The sequence below is a fragment of the Plectropomus leopardus genome, chromosome 14, assembly GCF_008729295.1.
Source record: "Plectropomus leopardus isolate mb chromosome 14, YSFRI_Pleo_2.0, whole genome shotgun sequence".
Taxonomy (NCBI): Eukaryota; Metazoa; Chordata; class Actinopteri; order Perciformes; family Serranidae; genus Plectropomus; species Plectropomus leopardus.
Genome location: NC_056476.1, coordinates 19,836,337 through 19,848,808, shown reverse-complemented (window position 1 = coordinate 19,848,808; position 12,472 = coordinate 19,836,337).

Sequence of the window (12,472 nt, the reverse complement as noted above, 5' to 3'; positions counted from 1 at the left end):
TTTTGACATTTTGCCATACTATAGCCTTGCTGTTTTGGTCATTTTTTCGACATGCGAAATTATGTTGTTTTTGGCCGTTTTTGCACGTTTCAATGCTATGGCGTTTATTAGCAAACTTTATTATACTGTTTTAAGGTGTTTTCAGCTGTTTTTGGGACATGCCACTTTTTGACATTTTGCCATACTATAGCCTTGCTGTTTTGGTCATTTTTTCGACATGCGAAATTATGTTGTTTTTGGCCGTTTTTGCACGTTTCAATGCTATGGCGTTTATTAGCAAACTTTATTATACTGTTTTAAGGTGTTTTCAGCTGTTTTTGGGACATGCCACTTTTTGACATTTTGCCATACTATAGCCTTGCTGTTTTGGTCATTTTTTCGACATGCGAAATTATGTTGTTTTTGGCCGTTTTTGCACGTTTCAATGCTATGGCGTTTATTAGCAAACTTTATTATACTGTTTTAAGGTGTTTTCAGCTGTTTTTGGGACATGCCACTTTTTGACATTTTGCCATACTATAGCCTTGCTGTTTTGGTCATTTTTTCGACATGCGAAATTATGTTGTTTTTGGCCGTTTTTGCACGTTTCAATGCTATGGCGTTTATTAGCAAACTTTATTATACTGTTTTAAGGTGTTTTCAGCTGTTTTTGGGACATGCCACTTTTTGACATTTTGCCATACTATAGCCTTGCTGTTTTGGTCATTTTTTCGACATGCGAAATTATGTTGTTTTTGGCCGTTTTTGCACGTTTCAATGCTATGGCGTTTATTAGCAAACTTTATTATACTGTTTTAAGGTGTTTTCAGCTGTTTTTGGGACATGCCACTTTTTGACATTTTGCCATACTATAGCCTTGCTGTTTTGGTCATTTTTTCGACATGCGAAATTATGTTGTTTTTGGCCGTTTTTGCACGTTTCAATGCTATGGCGTTTATTAGCAAACTTTATTATACTGTTTTAAGGTGTTTTCAGCTGTTTTTGGGACATGCCACTTTTTGACATTTTGCCATACTATAGCCTTGCTGTTTTGGTCATTTTTTCGACATGCGAAATTATGTTGTTTTTGGCCGTTTTTGCACGTTTCAATGCTATGGCGTTTATTAGCAAACTTTATTATACTGTTTTAAGGTGTTTTCAGCTGTTTTTGGGACATGCCACTTTTTGACATTTTGCCATACTATAGCCTTGCTGTTTTGGTCATTTTTTCGACATGCGAAATTATGTTGTTTTTGGCCGTTTTTGCACGTTTCAATGCTATGGCGTTTATTAGCAAACTTTATTATACTGTTTTAAGGTGTTTTCAGCTGTTTTTGGGACATGCCACTTTTTGACATTTTGCCATACTATAGCCTTGCTGTTTTGGTCATTTTTTCGACATGCGAAATTATGTTGTTTTTGGCCGTTTTTGCACGTTTCAATGCTATGGCGTTTATTAGCAAACTTTATTCTACTGTTTTAAGGTGTTTTCAGCTGTTTTTGGGACATGCCACTTTTTGACATTTTGCCATACTATAGCCTTGCTGTTTTGGTCATTTTTTCGACATGCGAAATTATGTTGTTTTTGGCCGTTTTTGCACGTTTCAATGCTATGGCGTTTATTAGCAAACTTTATTATACTGTTTTAAGGTGTTTTCAGCTGTTTTTGGGACATGCCACTTTTTGACATTTTGCCATACTATAGCCTTGCTGTTTTGGTCATTTTTTCGACATGCGAAATTATGTTGTTTTTGGCCGTTTTTGCACGTTTCAATGCTATGGCGTTTATTAGCAAACTTTATTATACTGTTTTAAGGTGTTTTCAGCTGTTTTTGGGACATGCCACTTTTTGACATTTTGCCATACTATAGCCTTGCTGTTTTGGTCATTTTTTCGACATGCGAAATTATGTTGTTTTTGGCCGTTTTTGCACGTTTCAATGCTATGGCGTTTATTAGCAAACTTTATTATACTGTTTTAAGGTGTTTTCAGCTGTTTTTGGGACATGCCACTTTTTGACATTTTGCCATACTATAGCCTTGCTGTTTTGGTCATTTTTTCGACATGCGAAATTATGTTGTTTTTGGCCGTTTTTGCACGTTTCAATGCTATGGCGTTTATTAGCAAACTTTATTATACTGTTTTAAGGTGTTTTCAGCTGTTTTTGGGACATGCCACTTTTTGACATTTTGCCATACTATAGCCTTGCTGTTTTGGTCATTTTTTCGACATGCGAAATTATGTTGTTTTTGGCCGTTTTTGCACGTTTCAATGCTATGGCGTTTATTAGCAAACTTTATTATACTGTTTTAAGGTGTTTTCAGCTGTTTTTGGGACATGCCACTTTTTGACATTTTGCCATACTATAGCCTTGCTGTTTTGGTCATTTTTTCGACATGCGAAATTATGTTGTTTTTGGCCGTTTTTGCACGTTTCAATGCTATGGCGTTTATTAGCAAACTTTATTATACTGTTTTAAGGTGTTTTCAGCTGTTTTTGGGACATGCCACTTTTTGACATTTTGCCATACTATAGCCTTGCTGTTTTGGTCATTTTTTCGACATGCGAAATTATGTTGTTTTTGGCCGTTTTTGCACGTTTCAATGCTATGGCGTTTATTAGCAAACTTTATTATACTGTTTTAAGGTGTTTTCAGCTGTTTTTGGGACATGCCACTTTTTGACATTTTGCCATACTATAGCCTTGCTGTTTTGGTCATTTTTTCGACATGCGAAATTATGTTGTTTTTGGCCGTTTTTGCACGTTTCAATGCTATGGCGTTTATTAGCAAACTTTATTATACTGTTTTAAGGTGTTTTCAGCTGTTTTTGGGACATGCCACTTTTTGACATTTTGCCATACTATAGCCTTGCTGTTTTGGTCATTTTTTCGACATGCGAAATTATGTTGTTTTTGGCCGTTTTTGCACGTTTCAATGCTATGGCGTTTATTAGCAAACTTTATTATACTGTTTTAAGGTGTTTTCAGCTGTTTTTGGGACATGCCACTTTTTGACATTTTGCCATACTATAGCCTTGCTGTTTTGGTCATTTTTTCGACATGCGAAATTATGTTGTTTTTGGCCGTTTTTGCACGTTTCAATGCTATGGCGTTTATTAGCAAACTTTATTATACTGTTTTAAGGTGTTTTCAGCTGTTTTTGGGACATGCCACTTTTTGACATTTTGCCATACTATAGCCTTGCTGTTTTGGTCATTTTTTCGACATGCGAAATTATGTTGTTTTTGGCCGTTTTTGCACGTTTCAATGCTATGGCGTTTATTAGCAAACTTTATTATACTGTTTTAAGGTGTTTTCAGCTGTTTTTGGGACATGCCACTTTTTGACATTTTGCCATACTATAGCCTTGCTGTTTTGGTCATTTTTTCGACATGCGAAATTATGTTGTTTTTGGCCGTTTTTGCACGTTTCAATGCTATGGCGTTTATTAGCAAACTTTATTATACTGTTTTAAGGTGTTTTCAGCTGTTTTTGGGACATGCCACTTTTTGACATTTTGCCATACTATAGCCTTGCTGTTTTGGTCATTTTTTCGACATGCGAAATTATGTTGTTTTTGGCCGTTTTTGCACGTTTCAATGCTATGGCGTTTATTAGCAAACTTTATTATACTGTTTTAAGGTGTTTTCAGCTGTTTTTGGGACATGCCACTTTTTGACATTTTGCCATACTATAGCCTTGCTGTTTTGGTCATTTTTTCGACATGCGAAATTATGTTGTTTTTGGCCGTTTTTGCACGTTTCAATGCTATGGCGTTTATTAGCAAACTTTATTATACTGTTTTAAGGTGTTTTCAGCTGTTTTTGGGACATGCCACTTTTTGACATTTTGCCATACTATAGCCTTGCTGTTTTGGTCATTTTTTCGACATGCGAAATTATGTTGTTTTTGGCCGTTTTTGCACGTTTCAATGCTATGGCGTTTATTAGCAAACTTTATTATACTGTTTTAAGGTGTTTTCAGCTGTTTTTGGGACATGCCACTTTTTGACATTTTGCCATACTATAGCCTTGCTGTTTTGGTCATTTTTTCGACATGCGAAATTATGTTGTTTTTGGCCGTTTTTGCACGTTTCAATGCTATGGCGTTTATTAGCAAACTTTATTATACTGTTTTAAGGTGTTTTCAGCTGTTTTTGGGACATGCCACTTTTTGACATTTTGCCATACTATAGCCTTGCTGTTTTGGTCATTTTTTCGACATGCGAAATTATGTTGTTTTTGGCCGTTTTTGCACGTTTCAATGCTATGGCGTTTATTAGCAAACTTTATTATACTGTTTTAAGGTGTTTTCAGCTGTTTTTGGGACATGCCACTTTTTGACATTTTGCCATACTATAGCCTTGCTGTTTTGGTCATTTTTTCGACATGCGAAATTATGTTGTTTTTGGCCGTTTTTGCACGTTTCAATGCTATGGCGTTTATTAGCAAACTTTATTATACTGTTTTAAGGTGTTTTCAGCTGTTTTTGGGACATGCCACTTTTTGACATTTTGCCATACTATAGCCTTGCTGTTTTGGTCATTTTTTCGACATGCGAAATTATGTTGTTTTTGGCCGTTTTTGCACGTTTCAATGCTATGGCGTTTATTAGCAAACTTTATTATACTGTTTTAAGGTGTTTTCAGCTGTTTTTGGGACATGCCACTTTTTGACATTTTGCCATACTATAGCCTTGCTGTTTTGGTCATTTTTTCGACATGCGAAATTATGTTGTTTTTGGCCGTTTTTGCACGTTTCAATGCTATGGCGTTTATTAGCAAACTTTATTATACTGTTTTAAGGTGTTTTCAGCTGTTTTTGGGACATGCCACTTTTTGACATTTTGCCATACTATAGCCTTGCTGTTTTGGTCATTTTTTCGACATGCGAAATTATGTTGTTTTTGGCCGTTTTTGCACGTTTCAATGCTATGGCGTTTATTAGCAAACTTTATTATACTGTTTTAAGGTGTTTTCAGCTGTTTTTGGGACATGCCACTTTTTGACATTTTGCCATACTATAGCCTTGCTGTTTTGGTCATTTTTTCGACATGCGAAATTATGTTGTTTTTGGCCGTTTTTGCACGTTTCAATGCTATGGCGTTTATTAGCAAACTTTATTATACTGTTTTAAGGTGTTTTCAGCTGTTTTTGGGACATGCCACTTTTTGACATTTTGCCATACTATAGCCTTGCTGTTTTGGTCATTTTTTCGACATGCGAAATTATGTTGTTTTTGGCCGTTTTTGCACGTTTCAATGCTATGGCGTTTATTAGCAAACTTTATTATACTGTTTTAAGGTGTTTTCAGCTGTTTTTGGGACATGCCACTTTTTGACATTTTGCCATACTATAGCCTTGCTGTTTTGGTCATTTTTTCGACATGCGAAATTATGTTGTTTTTGGCCGTTTTTGCACGTTTCAATGCTATGGCGTTTATTAGCAAACTTTATTATACTGTTTTAAGGTGTTTTCAGCTGTTTTTGGGACATGCCACTTTTTGACATTTTGCCATACTATAGCCTTGCTGTTTTGGTCATTTTTTCGACATGCGAAATTATGTTGTTTTTGGCCGTTTTTGCACGTTTCAATGCTATGGCGTTTATTAGCAAACTTTATTATACTGTTTTAAGGTGTTTTCAGCTGTTTTTGGGACATGCCACTTTTTGACATTTTGCCATACTATAGCCTTGCTGTTTTGGTCATTTTTTCGACATGCGAAATTATGTTGTTTTTGGCCGTTTTTGCACGTTTCAATGCTATGGCGTTTATTAGCAAACTTTATTATACTGTTTTAAGGTGTTTTCAGCTGTTTTTGGGACATGCCACTTTTTGACATTTTGCCATACTATAGCCTTGCTGTTTTGGTCATTTTTTCGACATGCGAAATTATGTTGTTTTTGGCCGTTTTTGCACGTTTCAATGCTATGGCGTTTATTAGCAAACTTTATTATACTGTTTTAAGGTGTTTTCAGCTGTTTTTGGGACATGCCACTTTTTGACATTTTGCCATACTATAGCCTTGCTGTTTTGGTCATTTTTTCGACATGCGAAATTATGTTGTTTTTGGCCGTTTTTGCACGTTTCAATGCTATGGCGTTTATTAGCAAACTTTATTATACTGTTTTAAGGTGTTTTCAGCTGTTTTTGGGACATGCCACTTTTTGACATTTTGCCATACTATAGCCTTGCTGTTTTGGTCATTTTTTCGACATGCGAAATTATGTTGTTTTTGGCCGTTTTTGCACGTTTCAATGCTATGGCGTTTATTAGCAAACTTTATTATACTGTTTTAAGGTGTTTTCAGCTGTTTTTGGGACATGCCACTTTTTGACATTTTGCCATACTATAGCCTTGCTGTTTTGGTCATTTTTTCGACATGCGAAATTATGTTGTTTTTGGCCGTTTTTGCACGTTTCAATGCTATGGCGTTTATTAGCAAACTTTATTATACTGTTTTAAGGTGTTTTCAGCTGTTTTTGGGACATGCCACTTTTTGACATTTTGCCATACTATAGCCTTGCTGTTTTGGTCATTTTTTCGACATGCGAAATTATGTTGTTTTTGGCCGTTTTTGCACGTTTCAATGCTATGGCGTTTATTAGCAAACTTTATTATACTGTTTTAAGGTGTTTTCAGCTGTTTTTGGGACATGCCACTTTTTGACATTTTGCCATACTATAGCCTTGCTGTTTTGGTCATTTTTTCGACATGCGAAATTATGTTGTTTTTGGCCGTTTTTGCACGTTTCAATGCTATGGCGTTTATTAGCAAACTTTATTATACTGTTTTAAGGTGTTTTCAGCTGTTTTTGGGACATGCCACTTTTTGACATTTTGCCATACTATAGCCTTGCTGTTTTGGTCATTTTTTCGACATGCGAAATTATGTTGTTTTTGGCCGTTTTTGCACGTTTCAATGCTATGGCGTTTATTAGCAAACTTTATTATACTGTTTTAAGGTGTTTTCAGCTGTTTTTGGGACATGCCACTTTTTGACATTTTGCCATACTATAGCCTTGCTGTTTTGGTCATTTTTTCGACATGCGAAATTATGTTGTTTTTGGCCGTTTTTGCACGTTTCAATGCTATGGCGTTTATTAGCAAACTTTATTATACTGTTTTAAGGTGTTTTCAGCTGTTTTTGGGACATGCCACTTTTTGACATTTTGCCATACTATAGCCTTGCTGTTTTGGTCATTTTTTCGACATGCGAAATTATGTTGTTTTTGGCCGTTTTTGCACGTTTCAATGCTATGGCGTTTATTAGCAAACTTTATTATACTGTTTTAAGGTGTTTTCAGCTGTTTTTGGGACATGCCACTTTTTGACATTTTGCCATACTATAGCCTTGCTGTTTTGGTCATTTTTTCGACATGCGAAATTATGTTGTTTTTGGCCGTTTTTGCACGTTTCAATGCTATGGCGTTTATTAGCAAACTTTATTATACTGTTTTAAGGTGTTTTCAGCTGTTTTTGGGACATGCCACTTTTTGACATTTTGCCATACTATAGCCTTGCTGTTTTGGTCATTTTTTCGACATGCGAAATTATGTTGTTTTTGGCCGTTTTTGCACGTTTCAATGCTATGGCGTTTATTAGCAAACTTTATTATACTGTTTTAAGGTGTTTTCAGCTGTTTTTGGGACATGCCACTTTTTGACATTTTGCCATACTATAGCCTTGCTGTTTTGGTCATTTTTTCGACATGCGAAATTATGTTGTTTTTGGCCGTTTTTGCACGTTTCAATGCTATGGCGTTTATTAGCAAACTTTATTATACTGTTTTAAGGTGTTTTCAGCTGTTTTTGGGACATGCCACTTTTTGACATTTTGCCATACTATAGCCTTGCTGTTTTGGTCATTTTTTCGACATGCGAAATTATGTTGTTTTTGGCCGTTTTTGCACGTTTCAATGCTATGGCGTTTATTAGCAAACTTTATTATACTGTTTTAAGGTGTTTTCAGCTGTTTTTGGGACATGCCACTTTTTGACATTTTGCCATACTATAGCCTTGCTGTTTTGGTCATTTTTTCGACATGCGAAATTATGTTGTTTTTGGCCGTTTTTGCACGTTTCAATGCTATGGCGTTTATTAGCAAACTTTATTATACTGTTTTAAGGTGTTTTCAGCTGTTTTTGGGACATGCCACTTTTTGACATTTTGCCATACTATAGCCTTGCTGTTTTGGTCATTTTTTCGACATGCGAAATTATGTTGTTTTTGGCCGTTTTTGCACGTTTCAATGCTATGGCGTTTATTAGCAAACTTTATTATACTGTTTTAAGGTGTTTTCAGCTGTTTTTGGGACATGCCACTTTTTGACATTTTGCCATACTATAGCCTTGCTGTTTTGGTCATTTTTTCGACATGCGAAATTATGTTGTTTTTGGCCGTTTTTGCACGTTTCAATGCTATGGCGTTTATTAGCAAACTTTATTATACTGTTTTAAGGTGTTTTCAGCTGTTTTTGGGACATGCCACTTTTTGACATTTTGCCATACTATAGCCTTGCTGTTTTGGTCATTTTTTCGACATGCGAAATTATGTTGTTTTTGGCCGTTTTTGCACGTTTCAATGCTATGGCGTTTATTAGCAAACTTTATTATACTGTTTTAAGGTGTTTTCAGCTGTTTTTGGGACATGCCACTTTTTGACATTTTGCCATACTATAGCCTTGCTGTTTTGGTCATTTTTTCGACATGCGAAATTATGTTGTTTTTGGCCGTTTTTGCACGTTTCAATGCTATGGCGTTTATTAGCAAACTTTATTATACTGTTTTAAGGTGTTTTCAGCTGTTTTTGGGACATGCCACTTTTTGACATTTTGCCATACTATAGCCTTGCTGTTTTGGTCATTTTTTCGACATGCGAAATTATGTTGTTTTTGGCCGTTTTTGCACGTTTCAATGCTATGGCGTTTATTAGCAAACTTTATTATACTGTTTTAAGGTGTTTTCAGCTGTTTTTGGGACATGCCACTTTTTGACATTTTGCCATACTATAGCCTTGCTGTTTTGGTCATTTTTTCGACATGCGAAATTATGTTGTTTTTGGCCGTTTTTGCACGTTTCAATGCTATGGCGTTTATTAGCAAACTTTATTATACTGTTTTAAGGTGTTTTCAGCTGTTTTTGGGACATGCCACTTTTTGACATTTTGCCATACTATAGCCTTGCTGTTTTGGTCATTTTTTCGACATGCGAAATTATGTTGTTTTTGGCCGTTTTTGCACGTTTCAATGCTATGGCGTTTATTAGCAAACTTTATTATACTGTTTTAAGGTGTTTTCAGCTGTTTTTGGGACATGCCACTTTTTGACATTTTGCCATACTATAGCCTTGCTGTTTTGGTCATTTTTTCGACATGCGAAATTATGTTGTTTTTGGCCGTTTTTGCACGTTTCAATGCTATGGCGTTTATTAGCAAACTTTATTATACTGTTTTAAGGTGTTTTCAGCTGTTTTTGGGACATGCCACTTTTTGACATTTTGCCATACTATAGCCTTGCTGTTTTGGTCATTTTTTCGACATGCGAAATTATGTTGTTTTTGGCCGTTTTTGCACGTTTCAATGCTATGGCGTTTATTAGCAAACTTTATTATACTGTTTTAAGGTGTTTTCAGCTGTTTTTGGGACATGCCACTTTTTGACATTTTGCCATACTATAGCCTTGCTGTTTTGGTCATTTTTTCGACATGCGAAATTATGTTGTTTTTGGCCGTTTTTGCACGTTTCAATGCTATGGCGTTTATTAGCAAACTTTATTATACTGTTTTAAGGTGTTTTCAGCTGTTTTTGGGACATGCCACTTTTTGACATTTTGCCATACTATAGCCTTGCTGTTTTGGTCATTTTTTCGACATGCGAAATTATGTTGTTTTTGGCCGTTTTTGCACGTTTCAATGCTATGGCGTTTATTAGCAAACTTTATTATACTGTTTTAAGGTGTTTTCAGCTGTTTTTGGGACATGCCACTTTTTGACATTTTGCCATACTATAGCCTTGCTGTTTTGGTCATTTTTTCGACATGCGAAATTATGTTGTTTTTGGCCGTTTTTGCACGTTTCAATGCTATGGCGTTTATTAGCAAACTTTATTATACTGTTTTAAGGTGTTTTCAGCTGTTTTTGGGACATGCCACTTTTTGACATTTTGCCATACTATAGCCTTGCTGTTTTGGTCATTTTTTCGACATGCGAAATTATGTTGTTTTTGGCCGTTTTTGCACGTTTCAATGCTATGGCGTTTATTAGCAAACTTTATTATACTGTTTTAAGGTGTTTTCAGCTGTTTTTGGGACATGCCACTTTTTGACATTTTGCCATACTATAGCCTTGCTGTTTTGGTCATTTTTTCGACATGCGAAATTATGTTGTTTTTGGCCGTTTTTGCACGTTTCAATGCTATGGCGTTTATTAGCAAACTTTATTATACTGTTTTAAGGTGTTTTCAGCTGTTTTTGGGACATGCCACTTTTTGACATTTTGCCATACTATAGCCTTGCTGTTTTGGTCATTTTTTCGACATGCGAAATTATGTTGTTTTTGGCCGTTTTTGCACGTTTCAATGCTATGGCGTTTATTAGCAAACTTTATTATACTGTTTTAAGGTGTTTTCAGCTGTTTTTGGGACATGCCACTTTTTGACATTTTGCCATACTATAGCCTTGCTGTTTTGGTCATTTTTTCGACATGCGAAATTATGTTGTTTTTGGCCGTTTTTGCACGTTTCAATGCTATGGCGTTTATTAGCAAACTTTATTATACTGTTTTAAGGTGTTTTCAGCTGTTTTTGGGACATGCCACTTTTTGACATTTTGCCATACTATAGCCTTGCTGTTTTGGTCATTTTTTCGACATGCGAAATTATGTTGTTTTTGGCCGTTTTTGCACGTTTCAATGCTATGGCGTTTATTAGCAAACTTTATTATACTGTTTTAAGGTGTTTTCAGCTGTTTTTGGGACATGCCACTTTTTGACATTTTGCCATACTATAGCCTTGCTGTTTTGGTCATTTTTTCGACATGCGAAATTATGTTGTTTTTGGCCGTTTTTGCACGTTTCAATGCTATGGCGTTTATTAGCAAACTTTATTATACTGTTTTAAGGTGTTTTCAGCTGTTTTTGGGACATGCCACTTTTTGACATTTTGCCATACTATAGCCTTGCTGTTTTGGTCATTTTTTCGACATGCGAAATTATGTTGTTTTTGGCCGTTTTTGCACGTTTCAATGCTATGGCGTTTATTAGCAAACTTTATTATACTGTTTTAAGGTGTTTTCAGCTGTTTTTGGGACATGCCACTTTTTGACATTTTGCCATACTATAGCCTTGCTGTTTTGGTCATTTTTTCGACATGCGAAATTATGTTGTTTTTGGCCGTTTTTGCACGTTTCAATGCTATGGCGTTTATTAGCAAACTTTATTATACTGTTTTAAGGTGTTTTCAGCTGTTTTTGGGACATGCCACTTTTTGACATTTTGCCATACTATAGCCTTGCTGTTTTGGTCATTTTTTCGACATGCGAAATTATGTTGTTTTTGGCCGTTTTTGCACGTTTCAATGCTATGGCGTTTATTAGCAAACTTTATTATACTGTTTTAAGGTGTTTTCAGCTGTTTTTGGGACATGCCACTTTTTGACATTTTGCCATACTATAGCCTTGCTGTTTTGGTCATTTTTTCGACATGCGAAATTATGTTGTTTTTGGCCGTTTTTGCACGTTTCAATGCTATGGCGTTTATTAGCAAACTTTATTATACTGTTTTAAGGTGTTTTCAGCTGTTTTTGGGACATGCCACTTTTTGACATTTTGCCATACTATAGCCTTGCTGTTTTGGTCATTTTTTCGACATGCGAAATTATGTTGTTTTTGGCCGTTTTTGCACGTTTCAATGCTATGGCGTTTATTAGCAAACTTTATTATACTGTTTTAAGGTGTTTTCAGCTGTTTTTGGGACATGCCACTTTTTGACATTTTGCCATACTATAGCCTTGCTGTTTTGGTCATTTTTTCGACATGCGAAATTATGTTGTTTTTGGCCGTTTTTGCACGTTTCAATGCTATGGCGTTTATTAGCAAACTTTATTATACTGTTTTAAGGTGTTTTCAGCTGTTTTTGGGACATGCCACTTTTTGACATTTTGCCATACTATAGCCTTGCTGTTTTGGTCATTTTTTCGACATGCGAAATTATGTTGTTTTTGGCCGTTTTTGCACGTTTCAATGCTATGGCGTTTATTAGCAAACTTTATTATACTGTTTTAAGGTGTTTTCAGCTGTTTTTGGGACATGCCACTTTTTGACATTTTGCCATACTATAGCCTTGCTGTTTTGGTCATTTTTTCGACATGCGAAATTATGTTGTTTTTGGCCGTTTTTGCACGTTTCAATGCTATGGCGTTTATTAGCAAACTTTATTATACTGTTTTAAGGTGTTTTCAGCTGTTTTTGGGACATGCCACTTTTTGACATTTTGCCATACTAT